Source organism: Scyliorhinus canicula, chromosome 9 (genome assembly GCF_902713615.1).
Source record: "Scyliorhinus canicula chromosome 9, sScyCan1.1, whole genome shotgun sequence".
Taxonomy (NCBI): Eukaryota; Metazoa; Chordata; class Chondrichthyes; order Carcharhiniformes; family Scyliorhinidae; genus Scyliorhinus; species Scyliorhinus canicula.
In genome coordinates, this window is record NC_052154.1 from 166,849,376 (window position 1) to 166,870,318 (window position 20,943).

Here is a 20,943-nt window from a genome sequence, read left to right on the forward strand (position 1 = left end):
CCATGTTACTATTCATAGAATAATTTTCTCTATGTCCTGTGCCAGTACTTATCCTACCAACAACATTACAACAACTAGCACAACATTGTCAAACTACTGCTGTAGGACCTTACTGTGCATAAACTGATTGCCACAATTGCTGTCCAATCTGTAACACTTTATAAGTAATTTGAGATTGATATATTTTGGTTACTCAGTGTATCTAGAGATATGGGGATATAGTGGGAAAGTGGAATGATGTGGAAGTATTGGATGACAGAGCAGGCTTGAGCAGTCAGTGGACTTGGAGACTTGAAAGAGAGCGAGAGGGGACTAAATAGGGAGCACACCCAGAGGCTTCAGTGGAAATCATAGAATCATAGAATTTACAGTGCAGGAGGCCATTCAGCCCATTGAGTCTGCACCGGCTCTTACAAAGGTGGCACAGTGGCAAGGTGTCTCACAGCGCTAGGGACCCGGGTTCGATTCCGACCTTGGGTGAAAGTGTGGAGTTCATATTCTCCCAATGTCTCCATGGGTTTCCTCCAGTTTCCTCCCACAGTCTAAAGATGCGCAGGTTAGGTGGATTGGCCATGCTAAACTGATCGTTAGTGTCCAAAGGTTAGGTGGGGTTACAGGGTTGTGGGGAAGTGGGCATATGTAATGTTTCAGAGGGTCAGTGAAGACCTGATGGACCGAATGGCCTTCTTCTGCACTGTCGGAAATTTGTGTTTTCATTGCAAGGGACGAGACTGAGGGCAGATGCAGAAGTTTTAAAGAGCTAGCTGGGGATGGGGCTCAGCCCGTGAACCAACCACATTTGGGAAAAGTCAAACTGTGACATTATAAGGAGCCAGTTGGAGTATTTGCGCATTTTTCCTTTATAAACGGGTACAACTCATTGATAACTAAGGTTTTATCGACAGTACGGTTTCGTAGGAGCACTAGTAAAGCTTACTGGGCATTGTAGTTTAATTATTAAAATTAATTAATTAAAACGAACAAATTAATAAACACGTAATAAAGATGATAGGGGAGGTGGTGTCTTACATCTGCAAAATGTGGGGATTCCAGGATACCTGTGTGATCCAGGGAAAAGACATCTTCATTAAGTGTCAGCGGGTTGAGGAACTTCAGCTCAGTCATTCAGCAGGATGCTAAGCTGCAAAGCCTGAGATGCCACAAGTAAGGAAAAGTTACCTGGACACTTTCCAGGAGGTCATCACACCCCTTAGGATAAGGTCATCTGATTTGGTCGGTAGTCAGAGGCACGAGGATGTCACAACAAGTCAGGCAAGCAGGGATCCAGCAGGTAGCGATGGAAGAGCCTCAGCCCTGACTGTCCAAACGGTATGAGGTGCTTGCTAACTGTGTGGATGAGGGGAAGAAATGCAAAGTGGGTGAACAGACTGGACATGGCGTCATGGTGAAGGATGCCATTCAAGTGAGGGGAGTAGAGGACTGCAGTATTGATAGGAGACAGTGTAGTCAGGAAATAGATACTGTTCTCTGCAGCATCAACCAGGAATTCCAAAGGTTCTGTTGCCTGCCCAGGGCTAGGATTAAGGACATCTCCATGTGGCTGAAAAGGAACTTGGAGCAAGAAGAGGAGGATCCAGTTATCGTCCGCTGGGAACAAATGACATAGGTTGAACAAGAAATGATGCTCCGCGCTAAGAGATTTTGAGGAGTTAAGATCCAAATGAAAATGCAGAACATCAAAGATAATAATCTTTGAATTGTTACCCGAGACACATAGAACATACAGTGCAGAAGGAGGCCATTTGGCCCATCGAGTTTGCACCGACCCACTTTAAGCACTCACTTCCACCTATCCCCATAACCCAATAACCCCTCCTACACTTTTTGGACACTAGGGGCAATTTAACATGTCCAATCCACCTAACCTGTATGTCTTTGGACTGTGGGAGGAAACCGGAGCACCCGGAGTAAACGCACACAGAGACGGGGAGAACGTGCAGACTCCACATAGACGGTGACCCAGCGAGGAATCAAACCTGGAACGCTGGCGCTGTGAAGCCACAGTGCTAACCACTGTGCTACCGTGCTGCCCATTGAACTCTAGGTTAAATATGAAAGTGACATGCTCCAATCATAAACAAAAACTTGAACTTAAAGCTAATTCCACAGGTATGAGGGGAGAACTGGCTGAGGTAAGTTTGGTAAATACAGACGGTACGGAGGTAAATGAACAATGGGAAACATTTAAAGACACAAGTTAAAATATCCAACAAAAATATATTCCATTGAGAAACAAAAGCTCGGCAACAGAGACCCATCTGTGACTCACTCAGAAAATTAGGGATAATATTAGATTAAGAGTCAGGGTTTACAATACTGTATTGCAAAAAAAAAGTAACAATTCTGAAGGCTGGAAGTGTTTTAGAAACCAGCAAAGGGCCTCCAAAAGGGAAAACTAGCCAGAAATACAAAACCCTGTTAAGTAATAGTAGCTCAAGTAGACATTAGTCCATTAGAATCAGAGAGAGGATAAATTATCATATGAAATGAGGAAATGGCAAAGGCACTGAACAAATATTTTATGTCTGCCTTCACAGTAGAAGAACACATTGCATTCCAGAAATGGAAGGCAAACTAGGAGCTAAAATCGTCAGGAAATTAAGCAAATTAACATCAACCTAGTATTTCTAGCATTGGAGAAATTTAAGGGACTAAAATGTGACAAATCCCAGATCTGATGGAATACACTTAGGGTTCTAAAGGAGATATCTGCAGGGATAGTGGATGTGCTGGCCTGTGATTTTCCAGAATTTGTCGGAATCGAGAAAGCTCCCATCAGATTGGAAATTGACAAATGTTATCCCACTTTTCAAGAAAAGAATGCGAGAGAAAATAAGGAACAACAGGCCAGTTAGCCTAACACTTAGAAAATGCTGGAATTTATTATTAAGGAAGCAGTAATACTTATAAAACCTAGTATGATTAGAATAAGTCAACATGGTTTACTGAAGGGGAATCTAGTTGAATAAATGTATTGGAGGTTTTTGAGGAGAGAACTAGTAAGATAAATAAAGTGGAACGAGTAAATGTAGTATAGCTGGATTTCCAAACGGCATTTGATAAGGTGCCACACAAAAAGTTAATAGACAAGTTAAGTGCGAATGGAGTTACACATTATATATTGGTATGGTGATATATTTGCATGCATAGACAGGACATAATAGACAGGATGCAGCGAGTGGGTACAAATGGAATTTCTTTTAAATTGGTAGGTAAGGAATACTGCAGTACCCAAAAACCGGGCCCTACTGTCCCACTCAGTCATTGCTCTCTGTAATATCCAAGGAGGGACACACGGATCCCCAGCTCTTTGGGTCCGGGATTAACAGAGAAGCAAGCCTGGTCTGCCGTTTATCCCCTAATTTCCCTCTCCCAGCTGGGGCCAACATGGCGGTGAAATCAGTCTAGCTTTAATTTATCCTACTCTCCCCACGCCAACAGCCAAGGACCCAAAAATTCAGAAAATTCCTATATGTGGTAAATGTCTGGTCTCGAACTTCCCGGATATGGGTTCCTGCACATGCATTGAAGATGATACTGTGAAGATTCATTAAATAGGTCCTATGATAAGGGACTGAGAAAATTGAGACTATTTCCTCTTGTATTTAGAAGAGTGAGAGACAATCTTGAAAATGAAATGAAATGAAAATGAAAATCGCTTATTGTCACAAGTCGGCTTCAAATGAAGTTACTGTGAAAAGCCCCTAATCTTGTTCAAATGCACAAAATTGTGAAGGGTCTTGATAGAGTAGCTGCCAAGAGTTTGTTTCTGCTGGGTCAGGGAATCTAAAACACGGGGTACAATGTTAAGGATAAGGGGGTGATCATTCAAGACTGACATTAAGAGAAATTACTTCACTCAAGGGTTATGAGGCTTTGGAATTTTCTAACTCAGAAGGTTGTGGATACTCCATCACTGAATACATTTAAGGCTGGGATAGATAGATTTTTGGTCTCTCAGGGAATCAAGGGCTATGGGCAGGAAAGTGGAATTGAAGCCCAAGTAAAGCAATGATTGTACTAAATGGCGGAGCAGGCTCGATGGGTCTTATGATCTGCGCCTGCTCCTATCTCTTATGTTCTTGAGTCACATAATCTACTACTGCCCCTATTTTGTATGTTCGTTAGCGATGGAGCACTTACAGGGTTCATCAGAACAGGAAAGGTACTATATAAATGTAAGCTAATTCTTTCTGTCGTGGCATTGGAGGCACTGGCATGGTAGTGTGGTGGCATTGGAGGCAGTTCCAAAGTTTATTCACCAGACTGATTCCGGGGCTGACGTTTGAGGAGAGTTTAAACAGTTTGGGCTTATACTCGTTTAGAAGGATGAGAGGGGATCTGATCAAGGTATATAAAATACTAAAAGGCATTGATTGGGAACGGATTCTGGTATCTGCAGGTATGGGATTTTGTCCAGAGGCAAGTTCCAAGCTTCCCTCACCTCCCTCTAAGCGGATTACAGGATAAGGTGATGCCTAGAACAGGGGTTGGGGAGGGGAGGGTCTCGGAAAAATATAAGGAACTGATGGAGTTAGAAGGGGTCCCAATCGGGGAGGTGAAGAGGAAGTGGGAGGAAGAGTTGGGAAGGCAGTTGGAAGTTGGGCAGAGAAGGCCCTGAGGAGAGTCAATGAATCCTCGTTGTGTGCCAGGCTCAGCTTGATCCAGTTCCAGGTGGTCCACAGGGCTCATACGACTGCGGCCCGGATGAGTACATTTTTTGATGAGGTGGAGGAGGGATGTGGGTGGTGCGGGGGAAGTCCGGCGAATCATGTACATACATTTTGGGCTGGTTTAGCACAGGGCTAAATAGCTGGCTTTTAAAGCAGACAAAGGCAGGCCAGCAGAGCGGGTTCAATTCCCGTACCAGCCTCCCTGAACAGGCGCTGGAATGTGGCGACTAGGGGCTTTTCACAATAACTTCATATGAAGCCTACTTGTGACAATAAGCAATTTTCATTTCATTCATGTTCCCCCTTGTGGGGCAATCTAGAATGAGAGGTCACTAATATAGTTGAGAGGAGATAGATTTAGAACTGAGATGAGGAGGAGTTACTTCTCACAGAAGGTGGTGAATTTGTTGAACTTGCTGCCCCATAGTGCGATGGAATCTGATTCATTAAATGGTTTCAAGAAGGAGATAGATATATTCTTGATTTTAAAAAAATGAGTTTAAGGAATATGGGGTACAGGTAGGAAGGTGGATTTGAGACGAGAAAGAGATCAGCCATGATCTGATTGAATAGAGGAACAGGCTCAAAGGGCTGAATTGCCTACTTTTGCTCCTAATTCCTATGTTCCTATGTTTCTCCATTAGGTCTAATTATAACGAGCAACAGAAGTGGAGGAGGGGACATGACTTAAATGTTAACTGGGGAAAGTAGGCTACACAGTCAAATAATATATTTACTTACTCATGAGTTGGCATAACCACTCCATAATACAACAGTGTAAACTATCTTTTACTCTTCCTTTGGAGACCCTTTAAATCTTGCACCATCTCACACAAATTAAATAAATTGTCAAGATACACCTAAATACCAAATTAAATGCAGTCTTTAAAATGCAAAATGTAACTCATTGCTTTCTTGTATCAAATTATTTACAGCACTTAAGGATAAATTAAGGAATATTTGAGAAAATGCTGAATCTTACCAAACTTATGTCTGCTGAAGCCTAGTTTGATCTGTACGTATGTCTAACAATTAAAATTCCATCCATATTATTGCAATTCCCATATCACCATGTCACACCTAAAAAGAAACAAAAATGGGCACCAATGAATATTAGGCAAGCACAATAATGGCCAATGACTTCAAATAAAGGCACAATGCAGATTTAGTCCAAACAGAATTTCATGTATTAAATTTTTTAATTTATTCCAGATCCAAATATAAGCACAAAATATTCCGATTAGAATGCCATTGCTCAACACAAGGTAGGTCAGCTCAGTCATTGGTTATCAATTGTAAATATTGCACTACAGTCTCACTAATGAGCAATTTAAGATTCAGTAGGTACAAGCAATATTAAAACTTGCTTTATTTTTAAATGGACATGTGGACTGGAATTCTCCGGCCGGTCACTGGTGGCGGAATTCTCTGATCCTGCCGGTAGTGCACTCCCAGCTACAGGTTTTCCAGTGGCGTGGGGTGGCTTCAATGGGAATTCCCATTGATGGCAGCGGGAGCGGAGAATCCCGCCGGCAGCAAATGGCGTGCCGCTGAGAAACACGTGGTCAGGAGGTCAAAGAATCCTGCCCTTAATAATCATAACCATGCTTCGAAAGTATGATATGCTGAAATGACAACAAAACTTGCAATTCAGATGCACCATATCTTATTTTTGCAACGGTAGCTATTTTTCTTCCATGAAATATCCTTTTTTTTCTAACGTAATACCAAGGTACTTCCTCTGCTTTGTTCAGAGGTCACATATAGTTCAAGAATTCAAATGGTCTCTACAACAAACCGTTACATGATGTGATGTTTTTAACTAAAGGACCAATGAGCAGAACATGACTGCACAAATACGTCTTCAGCTTCCAGCGAATAAGGAGATGAATATGTTGCAAATAGTAGTACATTTATGAAGGAGCAGCAGAAGTTTCCAAAGAAAATACAATGACATGGCCTACTAATCAGTTAGTTACTTCAACAACAGCAATATCTCATTGATAATGATTCACACAATTCTATAGCCACCCTTTTTTAAATACACAACCAATAAACTGAAGAAGCCTCTTCTTCCAATTTATTAAGTAATCAATCTCAATGCCAACAAGAGAAAGAAATATTTTCAGTATTCTTTGCTGGCTGTCTTAGGTAACATTATTGCATAACGACTAACAGCTAATAGCATATACAGAGAAATGGGAACAGATTAAATAAGACTCTATTTGGAGAAGCTTCCACGGAGTGTATTGCTGCAGGAGTTGCAGCAAAAAATAATTATCATCATCATAAATGAGAGTCACGGTTCTATAAGAAGTAGCATTTAAGCTCAATTTTGTACATACTCTTAAGATCCATAAGTTGTGTGAAAAAATGCACAAAGGTTTTCAGGACTCAGAAAAATTGTCACAGTAATATCCAGAATAGGGTAACAGGATGCATGGCATAAGAAGTGTTTTCTCTCAGCTGGTACACCTTCTCTGAGGCAGCATGTAAGGCAATCAATGCTGTTCAACTTCTTCTCCATATGCATGTCCATTTTGCTGCACAGCAGATTTTAGCATTACTGAGATATACTTCCAAAATAATATAGGTTCAGCTGCATCCTGAGAGTTCACTTCCTCATACCAATGGGGAGGTGCATTGGGGAAGCAGTTAAGTGGGAAAAGATAAACATCATACTCTATCACAAGGGAAAGCACAAAGCAAAGAACAAGACTTATTTGACTGAAGCAAGGTAGTTTCTAACCATCCTCCAGCATTTCTAAAAGTCGAATACTATGGATGCTGGAAATCTGAAATAAAACAAAATGCTGGAAATACTCAGGAGCCTGGAAGGTTGCTAACCTGAAACGTTCCCTTTGTACTCTTTCCACAGGTAGTCTTGGCCTGTTGAATATTTCCAGTGATTTCGGTTTTTACTCCAGTACTTCTAACTTGTTTTCTTCTGGGAAAACATTTCTAACTTTCCTTTCTATTAACTTGACTGCCCTCACAGAATTACTCTTTCCAAAAAAACCTTCTGTGTCAACCTGTATGTACATCTTGTCTCTACTAATCTCTCTGTTAAATAACAAAAATCAAAACATTCCAAAATAAGGGATGTCAAAGTGTTTTGTCCGATTGCCTATAAATTCTAAAAATGTCTTAACACTTGACCTCGGTAGAAAATAATATCCATATTAGCATATTAACTACAATTAGACTCGGTGCCTTTTTGTCAAAATATATTTCTATTAAAAACATGTCAACATTAAATGTAACTCTTACTTTCAAATATTTTCTTCGGCAAAATCGTCCAAACAAATCCTGGAATGATACAAGAAGGTATGCTCACTCCCAACAAACAATCCATTTAGTTTATTTCCCCCTGCATAGTGATGTGTAGACTGTTATGGTTTTCGAGATAGTGGACAACTTAGTCACTTGTTTACCATTTATAATACTAAGCACTTGAGGAAACATGCCACCAGGAAAAAGATTGTAATGCTGTCTCATGCTGCTGGCTATATTCCATGGGGAAAGTGATGAAAGAGCTGGCCCTGGCAAACAAAGCATCTATCACCTGCTTCATGGCCCAGTGAATTGTGGATTGAGTAATTCCACATATATCTTCTGAGGTGGCTTGATATGATGCAGTTCAAGGCTGAGGTCATTTTAACAGCCACTAACATAATTGCCCTTATTGTTGATCTTGTCTAAAGATCTGGTTCCTAGGTAAACTGTGGGTGACACAAAAGATTACAATTTTCATTTATGTAGCTCCTCGAATGAAGCAAAATGTTGTATAACTGTGCAGGAGTGAACGCATAAAATGGACACCAAGTCACCAAAGAAGATATTGAAGGGTAAAAATCAGTTTTGGCCTGGTTTTGGGCAGTCTGTGCCTAATCACATGGGCCGAATAAAAGTATAATTGGTCACGGGCCATTGTTATCACAACATAGATGAGCAGCCAGCTTGAGTCACTAGTGCTTTCTGACCAGCAGCCCAACACATCACAGGTGTGAAGATCACATGACCAATAGCCAGAGCCCGCCCATTTAAAAATCACCACCTCAGGAAGAATACTGGAACTCTACCATCCCTAATTGTAAATAAGAAAATATACAGTGTTTGTTTTCCCTTGATCCACATTTTCTTCTTCCCTTGATTTCATGGAAGGTCTCCACAAAACTGCCTGTTCTGCCCAAAATTCACACAGGAAAAATGCATCATCTTCTCGCAGTAGCAGACACTGGTTCTGCTCGATGAATAAACCGTACTTGCAAGATTCAAGGTCCAATCCCTGGAGCATCAGATGGGCCATCATGCCAATTTTACTTAAGCTTGTTTTCTGCTGGCGGGAAGGGCAATTTGAATCTCCACGTGCTTCTTCTTATTTCATATTGCGTTATCTCTTCTCGCGCTTGCGGCTTCTACTTGTGTAACTCTGCCTCCTGGTATTAGCCACAAAACTCATTGTCCACAGGAGGTACAAATTTAACATAGATGCCTGGCCACCTCAGATTCTAGAACAAAGATATTATAAAAGGGGGTCAAGTAAAGAGCGTGAGCCAGCATCTGGTGGGAGGGGAAAGGGGAAGAAGGAATCAAATATTGGGAAATAATAACAGATGCTACCCTGATCTCTTTACAGAATGCATTACATACGCACGGTTTGCTACTTGGGATTCTTCACCCTGGAATGGACACAAAGATACAGACCCATGGAAGGAACAAAAAGAACAAAGAACAATACAGCACAGGAACAGGCCCATCAACCGAAAGTTTGAATTAACATACCCTGGATAAGGAACTAACACGCCCCCTGGATATGGAAACGGTGATCCGACGTCGCGACTGAGGGGTATATTAAGGACTCTCGCCTCCAAATGTTTTTCTTTTTCTTTGTATCTTAAATGGGATGTATATATGTTGGGTTCGGGATTAGGACTGTTTGCCTGAGATTCTGATGCGTGTCCATCCGGGAACGTGGTTAGAGTTTTTGATCCGGTTCGCTGATCAAGGGAGGGACTGTGGTAAAATGGCCAACGGCCTGAATCTTAGGCCAGATATCCAATTGGACATTTTAAATTAAAACCACAGTGAGACAGGCCTGATGGGAATTCAAACAGCCAAGTTCAAATATACTGGACAGACAAACAACCAGGGCAAGTCTGGTCCTGTCCTGTAAACAGGAGATAACTGGCCCCATTCAAATGGATCGATTATTGTGGATTGCCCAGATGAATACAGATGTTCTGGTACCAAGATTTCCTTCCGTTACCTTATATGAGATAAGGTTATATGCGGACAATGCATGTGAGGATGGACCCTGGGGGGGGGTTCCTGGTGTCCTGTATAGCTGCAATTAGCAACTCCATTGGCTGTTGCGACCCTCACCCAGTTACTTCATTTGCTGAGGACCAGAGAAACTTCTATGAAGATGCAAAGAGGGGGATAAGAATAGACATCCAGGGACCCTCCCCAGCAAAGACTCGATACAGAGGCAGTGGAGAAGAATCCACGGCGGACGAGAGAATAGATGAAAGAGGCGTGCGAGACTCACCTTAGCAAAAAAGGGCTCTGAGTCGACTCTGGTTCAGTGGTTTGGACCTGCAGCTCGATGAAGGTCATCAGCATGGGTAGTATTAGAATCTTGGGCATATTATATTTGGGATTATTTGACAGGAATAACTGTTTTATTGTGTATGTGAATAAATTTGGGGTGAATCGTGAACATGTATTTGTCCTTTGTTCATGTCGCATTGTAGCCACCTAAGATGGACACTGGGCTAACAAAATGGAGAACTGCTAAGATTGTAGGGAGAAAACAGTCTTAGCCAGGACAAGCAGTCTGCAAAGGCTAATTAGCATTCTGCACGTATCGAAACTAGTTTATGGCCAGGTGGAAGATCTCAACCAAAGGTGTAAATAGCAAAACGCTTTGCATAGTAATGAGGCGATCCAGATCTGGGCACACACAATAGCAACATTTGGGTTTGAATAGATACTTTGAGTGGACGCCCAGACGAAACGGCACCAGAAGTATCCATCACAAAAGACCCTAGAGACCGCCCCACCCATCGAGAAGAGACCCTCAGATTGGGGGGTTTGTAAGATATCGATTGGGAAATGGCCCAATCGATACATGGCAGGTAAAGGCCCGCCCCGAAAAGGCACGGACATTGGGGGACCTATAAAGGTAGACCCCGCACAAGGTTCTGTCTGTTTTTGTGCTCCGGCTTGGACTGCTGTTTTGCTCCGGCCTCGCTGTCTGTTGTTGCTCCGGCTTGCTGTTCTGACTCCGACTCCAGCCTCCAGATCCTGTCTTTCATCACCGGCCGTTGAGCACCAGCCATCGTTCAGTAAGTGCCAAAACGACGCTCGCTACGTGAATCCGGCATTGCTTATGCACTATCCGACTATTAGTGAACAGAAGGTGCAGTCCAGAAAGGAACAAAGGCCTTGTCCCCTGACCTTGCTGGTTCCTACGTAGATAAGTATTTAGTCGTTTAATAGTAGAAATAAGTATTAGTCTTTAGCGAATGCATGCGTATTTATTATATTTGTATAATAAATATTAATCGTTTGAACTTACTAATCGGTGTATAGTTTTATTACTTTGAACCTGACCTTGACATACTTGTGAGGTGTCTAAATACGGCACCTGGCGACTCCGAGCTGAAATTACATACACAGAGCTGTAGTAGTGTTAAGCACACGGCCTTTAAACGGAGGCGTGTTAATACACTCCAATAAACGCGTATTACACTCAAGTAAAACGTGCAACAGCATATAAGGGCATCTGGCTAAAACGGTTTACTAATAAACTGGTCGAAGTGGTTGATAATTTACAGACAACAGCAGCTTTCAGCCTGAGGTGGTGGTGGTTTAGTGGTATTAGAACATAGAACATACAGTGCAGAAGGAGGCCAATCGGCCCATTGAGTCTGCACCGACCCTCTTAAGCCCTCGCTTCCACCCTATGCCCGTAACCCAATAATCCCGCTGACTCCACATAGACAGTGACCCAGCAGGGAATCAAACCTGGGACCCTGGCGCTGTGAAGACACAGTGCTAATCACTTGTGCTACTGTGCTGCCCTTCTAGTCACTGGACTAGAAACCAGAAACCCAGGGTAATGCTCTGAGGACCCGGGTTCGAACCCCGCCACTACAGATGGTGAAACTTGAATTCAATAAAGAAATCTGAAATTAAAAATCGAATGATCACCATGAAACCATTGCCGATTGTCATAAAAACCCATCTGGTTCACTCATGTCCTTTAGGGAAGAAAATCTGCCATCCTTACCTGGTCTGGCCTACATGTGACTCCAGATCCACAACAAGGTGGTTGACTCATAACTTCCCCCTCAAGGGCAATTAGGGATGGGTAATAAATGCTGGCCAGCCAGCGACGCCCAAATCCCATGAACGAATAAAAAAAAAATGAATGATGAAAACTGTCCCTTCACTACTGACTGCAAGATCAGGTCCTTTGGACACTGGAATTTATAAAGGAAAATTATGATAGGAGGCACATAAATACAACACAAATGTTATAGATTATTAGATAATTGCATAATTCGTACAATACATATAGAGATATATTTTGATAAAATGAGATTAGAAAATATAACATTTGCTATGGCAAATTTCAGCTGAATAGCAGCTTTGATTAAAGTTTGATTTGAATATCAATAGGTCTTATTCAAAATAATTTTGAAGATTCCATGATAATTCTAATATCTTCATAACACACAATTTCTTTTCATTCCAACATAGAATATTTGGGAATCAAATAAAGCTATTTACACATTTGTGGTAACACCTTAAATGTGGAAACTACATTTTGAAAATGTTTAGTTTCAGACAATTTAAACCATAACCTTTGGGATGGCACTAATACAAGACCCTCTTGTACTCATTAATGAAAGCAAAAGTATCTAATTAATTAAAGCAAACATATTTTTGCATGTAGAAAAGTAAATTCAATACAAATTTGGTGATGATGACAAATTTGAAAATTGTCAACACTTTGGATGTCAGCAAATTGTTAAAATACAATAGAAATACAAAAGGTTCTGTCTCTGATCCTCCGCATCTCCAGACGATGCACTGTTGAGGTACTCAGAATGCAATCACTGGGAAATGTATCAACCGATGAAAATTTCTCCTCTTATGCTGTTAGTCTTGCTGTAAGAACCTTTCAAAAATATTGCACTTTGTGAATTGAGATGAAACTGGATTTTTTGAACAGTGTACCAAGTTCACAATTGATGTTCATCAACTTCACTACCTCCGAGAAGCTAATTTTATATTTTGCGGAATGTCACATTTCTCCACAATAAAAATCCATATATTTTAAAACATAATTTGAATTTATTATACCTTCTATCTTAATCCATTTATTTTGTAATTTAACATTTTAAATTAAAAGTAAAGCAATTCAGTGCTTTTTGCTTCTTGGTCTGCTATCTGTGAGAATACCTCAATGAAATTGACTGCTGTTGACATCATTGCTGCTGCATACTGCGAGATTCCCTTGATTTGATATTAATTGCCATCAGAGAAAGGGAAATCCATGCTATAGAGATCACAAGATCTTTGTGGGTAACTTTCTTGAGATTAGAGTTGTTGCTCCATCGCTGACCGCTACATTTGGGCCAATCATTTAAAAAAGCTTGCTGTCAATTTATGACAGTCTACAAAACAAGTGCAAAGATACAAAAGATATTTGCCTACATTCCAAAAACGAAATGTTTTCATTACTTTTCCAAAGTAACAGCCATTCATGGAAACATTGCCACAGTTCCCAAGAGGATTAGTATGATTATTACTATCGAATAAAGTTTAATATCACAGCACCTATAAATTACTAAGAGATGGAAGAAATATCAATCTGTATTATGTTACTAAACAGATGGAAATACATTTTCTAATATTGGGTGTAAGCTTTGGAACTATCTCTTGGTGCATTTTTATCAAACCAGTTGTTATCTTGTTGCAGTAAGAGAAAAACGCCTTACACTATATCTGTTCAGTTGTGATAACCAGTTTGTATTGTTGCAGCCACTTTCCATTATAAAAGCATGCAAAAGTTCACTGGTAGTAAATCCCTCTTCATTTCAAATATGCAAGGTTTGAAAGCTTTCAGAGATTCTAAATTGTTGAGAACGACAGATGAAATTACCCAATGAAATATATTGCAATCTACTGAAGCCTGTTATTTGACTGGCAATAATGCAAAATCCTAATGATGGAAGGGTTTTTTCCTCCAGCTAGCACAATAGCTACAACTAAATATTTATGGTGGACAACAGACATACTACATTCACACATTTTCCTTAGTTACAACCCCTCAGGGGCCAAGCCCTATATTGTACCCGGTTGCCCCCCTCCACCTTGGAGTATGAACCCCCCAGATGATTGGGGGAGCAGAGCCTTCCCCCAGTTGGGAGGAACCTCACAGGAGATAAACCCCAACCTGAGAGCAGGTCGGGGTGGGTGACCCTGCGGAGTGAGGAGTAGTATAATTGTAGTACAGTATTGCGAATAGAATAAATAAACCTATTTGTTATCCTACCTACCTGGAATAGCATGAAGTCCTTACCTTCGACTATCACACTGCCGAGGAGAATTAAGTGGAGCTGCCCCAGCCACTGGACTTTTCCCCACCAACCAGTTTCATCTCGGCTTGGAGAGGCCTCCGCCCCGAGCAGAGCGATGGGGCTCATTGGTTAGCTGGAACCATTTGACGCTGACAATTGGGCCCAATACGTCGAGCGGGGTCCAACCGTTTTTTCAGACAAACACCATCGCGGGTGAGGAAAGGCAGCTAACCACCATCAGGGGTCCAACCTATGCTTCATTTAAAAGCCACGCCTAACTGGACAAGCCGGACACACTGCCATTCGCAACACTGATCGACTTGGTCCAAAGGTCAATCATGGTCTGGAAATACCATTTCCACACAGCCTCGCAGGTCCCATCAGGGGCCAAACCCTATATTGTATACGGTTTCCCTCCTACACCTTGGAGTATGGATTGGGATCAACTTCATAGGATATAAAGCCTGACCTGGGAGCAGGTTGGGGAGGGTGACCCTGTGGAGGGAGGAGTAGTATAATTGTGGTAGTGTGAGTACAGTAAATAAACCTAATTGTTACCCTGCCTACTTGGTGTCGTATGAAGTCCTTACCTTCAGTACTGTATCACATTGCAGAAAAGGTAGAAATCAAATTTCTCCCTGGTTTGTTGGCATTCAAAACTGAACACAGTACTCTGGCAACCACTCCCAATCTCAACAATGACAGCTGACTTTGTGAAATGTCCACATGCTTTCACTTCACTGTGTGCCTCCGGTTGTTCAGGTTAGTAGTGATGAAAATCAAACCAGAATTGGAATGCAGTTTTGACAAGGGACACATAAAAGTTTAGTGGTATACCTGGATTTCCAAAAAGCATTCGATAAGGTGTCACACAAAAGGCTGAAAGGCAAGACAAGGTCTCATGGACATTGGGATAATATATTAGCCTGGATAGTGGATTGGTTAACTGCAACAGGAAGCAAATATTAGGCATAAACAGGGCAGGTTAGTAGGCTGTGACTAGTGGAGTGCCACAAGGTTCATTGCAGGGGCCTCAGCTATTTTCAATCTCTATTGGACTCAGATGAAGAGACTGAAAGTAACGTATCTAAGTTTTCTGACAATACACAGCTGGATGAAAATGTAAGCAGTTGCTAAACAATCCTGATTGCGCTAAGAATTACACTGACAACCAATTTAGGCTTATCAGACTTGCATGAAATTTAGCTTAATTATACACGCTTGAAGCTACATCTATTCACACACAAGGCCCTGTCCTTTGCAGACTGAAGTTCACACAATGCACCTTTTTCAACTCACCAGAAGCTTCAGGGACAGCCATTTCCTGGTTGATTCATGGCGATGCCTTGACCAATCGGAGTCAACCTGCCTTGATTAAATTTCAAGAACAGCTCGACAATTAGCTGCTCTCAGGTGCACCCTGCATGGCAACTCCTCTACCAATCAGAGCCCACTTGCCAACCAATCAACACTCTTTTCTTGCAGCACAAATTGTTGTTCGGGTGTGGGGGGGATGCCTGGGCAGGGACTCTCTGGTGAGTGGAGGTAGGAAGGTATTGTGGGAGGGTGGGCAGTTTAGGCAATGGATGGGGATCTTTGTGCTGATCTGCAGGTGGGAGCTGCCACGCTAGCAGGGATGCTGGTGTACAGAAGAGGGGGGGGCTACGACAGGTGGGGGGGGTCAGGTAATTTGGGGTGGTAGGGGCTGGGGGGTTGGGGCAAGAGAGTGGAGCAGGGGGGCATGGGGAAAGAAGTGCGTTGGTGATGCAGCAGGCTGTGTCGGTGAAGGTAGGGGAGAGGGGGATGGCCATTTTGAGTGGGCTTGGACACGAAAGGGCTTGGGGCAGGGATAGTTTAGTTTTGGGTGGGATAGCGGACTCAAGTGGGTAGGGGGGCCAGAAACCCATGGTGAGGATAATGACTTCAAATGTACAGGGGTTGAATGGTCCAGTGAAGCGACTGGGGATGTTTTTTGCACCTGAAAAGTTTAACGGCGAAGGTAGTTTTTCTGCGGGAGATGCACCTGTGGGTGAAGGATCAGGTGAGGTTGAGGAAGGGGTGGGTGGGACAGACTCTTCATTCGTGGTTTGATTCCAAGCCGAGAGGGGTTACGATTCTATTCAGCAAAAGGGTGGTGTTTGTGGTGGCCACTGACAGGGGCGCAGGGGGTCAGTACATGGTGGTGAGAAGGGCTTTGGAGGAAGCGCCGTTTGTGTTGGTGAACGTCTATGCACCCAGTTGGGACGATGCGGAATTTATCAAGACGATGGTGGCGGCCATCTGGGTCCCGGTGAATTTGGATTCACCTCAATTAATAAAAGGGGTGATTTCAACTGTGTGTTAGAGCCCAAAGTTGCTGGCCAGATTGGGAATGGCAAAGGAGTTGGGGGTGTTCATGGACCAGATTGGGGATGTGGACGCATGGAGGTTTAGACATCCAAGAGAGGAGTTTTCCTCCTTTTCCCATGTGCACCAGGTATACACGTATAGATTTTTTCATGGTGCGGAAATCGGTGCTCGCAGGGATAGTGGGGGCGGTGTCAATTGTCTCGGACCATATGCTGCACCACATGGAAGTCCGGCTGGGTACAGACCGGGCACAGAGACCCTCGTGGAGGATGGACTTGGCGCTGCTGTTTTGTGAAAAGGTGGCTTCGGTGATAAAGGGTGATGTAGAGTTCAACCAAAACGGGGAGGTCTCACTCTCCACATTTTGGGAGATGTTGAAGGCAGGGGTGCAGGGGGAGGTGATATCGTACAAGGTCCATAGATATAAGGTGGAGGGCAGATAAACAGAGGTTGGTGGGGGCAATTTTGGATGTGAACCAGTGGTACCAGCAGCGCGGGTTCAACGGCACGGTAGCATAGTGGCTAGCACAATTGCTTCACAGCTCCACGGTCCCAGGTTCGATTCCCGGCTTGGGTCACTGTCTGTGCGGAGTCTGCACGTTCTCCCCGTGTGTGAGTGGGTTTCCTTCGGGTGCTCCGGTTTCCTCCCACAGTCCAAAGATGTGCAGGTTAGGTGGATTCGCCATGCTAAATCACCATGCTAAACACACTGTGGGAGGAAACCGGAGCACCCGAAGGAAACCCACTCACACACGGGGAGAACGTGCAGACTCCGCACAGGCAGTGACCCAAGCCGGGAATCGAACCTGGTACCCTGGCACTGTGAAGCCACAGTGCTATCCACTTGTGCTACCGTGCTACCCGCATTGATTTCTTTAATCCCCAAGAAGGATAAGGACCTGCTGGGGCATGGGTCATGCATGCCTATCTCCTTTTTACACACAGATGTGAAGGTGTTGGCTACGCTGCTGGCTAGGTGACTGGAGGGGTTTGTGCCAGAGTGGTCTCGTAGGATCAGATGGGTTTTGTGAAAGGACGACAGCTGTAGAGCAATATTAGGCACTTGTTGAATGTGGTTATGACTCCATCGAAGGGCAAGGTACAGGAGGTTATTGTATCTATGGATGCGGAGAAGACGTTGGATAGGGTAGAGAGGAGTATTTCTTTGGGTTCGGGCCAACGTTTATCTCCTTTATATGGTTAGTGCAAGTTCAAACTGAATAAGTTCTGATGATTTTCGGTGGTATAGGGGCACAAAGCAGGGGTACCCGCTGCTGTTTACGCTATCATAGAAATCATAGAATTTACAGTGCAGAAGGAGGCCATTCGGCCGATCGAGTCTGCACTGGCCCTTCCAAAAAGGACCCTACTGAAACCCACGTATCTACCTTATCCCCGTAACCCAGTAAGCCTCACTTAACATTTTTTGGACACTAAGGACAATTTAGCATGGGCAATTTATCATGGCCAATCCACCTATTGTATGCGTTTTCAGGATGCAAATTGAATGTGGCAAAAAGCAAAGTATTTTGAATGCCCATGGGAGGAGTGCAAATTTGAGTGCCCTACAATTCAATCTGGTCAGCAGTAAGTTTAGCTGTTTAGGTATTCCGGTGGCCCATGACTGGACCACAATGTATAAGTGGAACCTGGCCGGCTTGGTGGAGGGACTGAAGAGGTGGGACTGAAGAGGTGGCAGGGAGGGCACAGATGGTAAATATGAAAGTCCTTCCGAGGTCCTGTTTGTTTTCCAGTTCTTCTCGATATTCCTGCCTAAGGCATTCGTACGAAAAATGGACAGGTTAATTTTAACATTTGTATGGGTAGGCAAGATGCTGCAGGTTCGGTGGGTTTCTTTTACAAAGGAGATGACGGGTGGGAGCAGGGGGGGGGGGGGGGGGGGTAAGTTTTAGGGCACGTCATAGGCAGTAAGGGGCTTCACAAGGCAACAAAGAAAATGGAGGCAATCATATCGGCCTCTCAATCTACTAACGTGTCCCTTTCCTGGGTCTCGTGAATTATAATGGCAAAGTTATTCTAAATTTGCTGACTCTTTCAAGTCCATTACACAATCTTCTATGTGCGCCCTGGTGGCACATTGGTTCACACTATTGCCTCACAGCGCCAGACCTGGCCTCGGGTGACTGTCTATGTGGAGTTTGCACATTCTTCCCATGTCTGCATGGGTTTCCTCAGGGTTCTCCAGTTTCCTCCCACAGTCCAAAGGTGTGCAAGTTAGGTGGATTGGCCATGATAAATTGCCCCTTGGTGGGATTATGGGTATAGGGCTGGGGATTGGGCCTAGGTAGGGTGCTCTTTCAGAGGGTCGGTGTAAACTCGATGGTCCGAATGGCTTCCTTCTGCACTGTAGGGATTCTATGATTGATTCTATATAAGAGTTAATCTTGGAAATGGGACCAGAACTGAGAGCGAACATATCTCGCTGTCAAACAAGCACTTCAGAGGTCAGATGCTTTGGTTCACTCCGACCCTAAATTGCCCTTGCAATTGGCCCTATTCAATGGAGAGGAGACATTGATTGTCTTTGTTTCACACTCCCTAATCAATGAAGAGGCAAGGTACGCACAACTAGAGGAGACCCTCAGAATAATATTCGGTGTGAGGAAATTTTACCACCACTTATAACCGCGCTCTTTGGGCTGCTGACGATCATCGGCCACCCACATCCATCTTCGGGCGGTACTCCCAGATTCCCTTAATGCTAGCCAGTAGACTTCAGAGGTTCGCCCTACTCCTCTCCACACATACGCATGATATCAAATACAGGCAGTCAGAGCGACATGCAAACACAGATGCATTGTCCTGCCCTCAACTGGGGGAAATCCAGTTGTGAGTTGAAGATTCTCTACTTCTCCCAATCTGAAAATGTACCGGTAACAGCAGCACAAGTGAAGAATTATACCAGAAATGACCTTGTTCTGAGCCAGGTGATGGACCTGGTCCTGAAAGGGAGGGGCAGTAGGAACCATCCAGAATTGAAGCCATATATGTCCAGGCAGTGGGAGCTGTCAGGAATGGCTGTGTACTATGGGGAATGCAGGTGATCATTCCTCCGAATTTAAGAGACAAGGTGGTGGAGCAATTGCACCAGAGCCATCCAGGTGTGGTGAGGATGAAGGAGCTCGCCAGGAGGTTTGGATGCTCAGGTTGAGGAAAAAGCCAGTTTGTGCCAAGCTTGTACCAAAATCAGTAACGCACCACCATTGTCACCGTTGCACCCTTGGCCCAAGATGCCATGGCAACTTATCTACACTGATTTTGCCGGACCCTTGAATGGTCAAATTTTTTTAATACTGCTGCTGCCCATTTCAAGTGACCAGAGGTGACGATAATGAAGTTCACTTCAGCTGACCGGATCATTGAGAAACTAAGTGAAATGTTCACGAGGTTCAGAAACCATACAGATTGTGTGCGACAGTGGTCTTCAGCTCCTCGCGCAAGAATTCACGGACATATGGAACGGAATTCAACACATTAAGTAGGTGTCTTATCATCCCTCGACCAATGGTCTTGCAGAAAGATATGTGCAATCATTGAAGCACTCATTGAAAGTTTCACAGGGGGAGGGGACGTGTCAATAGCTTCCTGGCTACGTACCGAAACACCCCTCATGCCACCACCCAGAACTCTCATGCATACATACTGTTAAAAGGAAGCTACAAACCACATTTGACCTTTCGCTATCTGAAGAAACTCACAAGCTTGTCGAGAAGAACCAATTCGCCCAAATATCCAGAAGGGAAAATAACTCCAAGAGGCACTCTTCTCTTCTTTGGTGAGCAAGTACAGGCCCAGAGCTACAACACGACTAACAAGTAGGTACCTGCCACCGTACTGGCCCAGATAGGTCCCATATCCTACATGGTCCAGACTAGGGACAAGATCCTGTGGTAATGGCACGCTGACCAGTTGTTAGCGGCACACCCTCCCAAATGTTGGAACAACCCATCACCACAGAGTCTCAAGAAGGGTCTTGCTACCTTAAGTCAGCACACTGTCCCCGGGGCAAACCATCGTAATCACTGAAGATACTGCTTGTGGAAGAGACCATCTGTACACCTGCTGGGGGTGAATCCTCTTCACCCGAGGTTTTCAGTATCCCTAAGGTGGGGAACAATCCTACATCCGAAGTAAGGAGACAGCTGGCGCAAAACAGGTGACAGCCAGACAGACCTTAGTTCTAGTGGAAACTGTTTTTCTTGTCTGTGTAAATACTTCAACTGCTTGTGCATAAGTGTTGCTTTTGGAACTATGTAAATACTGGGGGCACTATGTAAATACTG

The 20,943-nt window shown here is 43.6% G+C and overlaps 1 protein-coding gene across 9 annotated transcripts in view; it reads right to left on the reverse strand.

Moving 5' to 3' along the window:
* Nucleotides 1–20,943, reverse strand: part of stk33 (serine/threonine kinase 33) — a 243,418-nt gene that overhangs the window by 147,713 nt on the left and 74,762 nt on the right. For all 9 annotated transcript variants that reach the window (XM_038808129.1, XM_038808123.1, XM_038808125.1 and 6 more), the window contains one exon: nt 5,677–5,774. The gene's annotated coding sequence lies outside the window, so the exon portion shown is untranslated. The remainder of the gene's footprint in view (nt 1–5,676; nt 5,775–20,943) is intronic.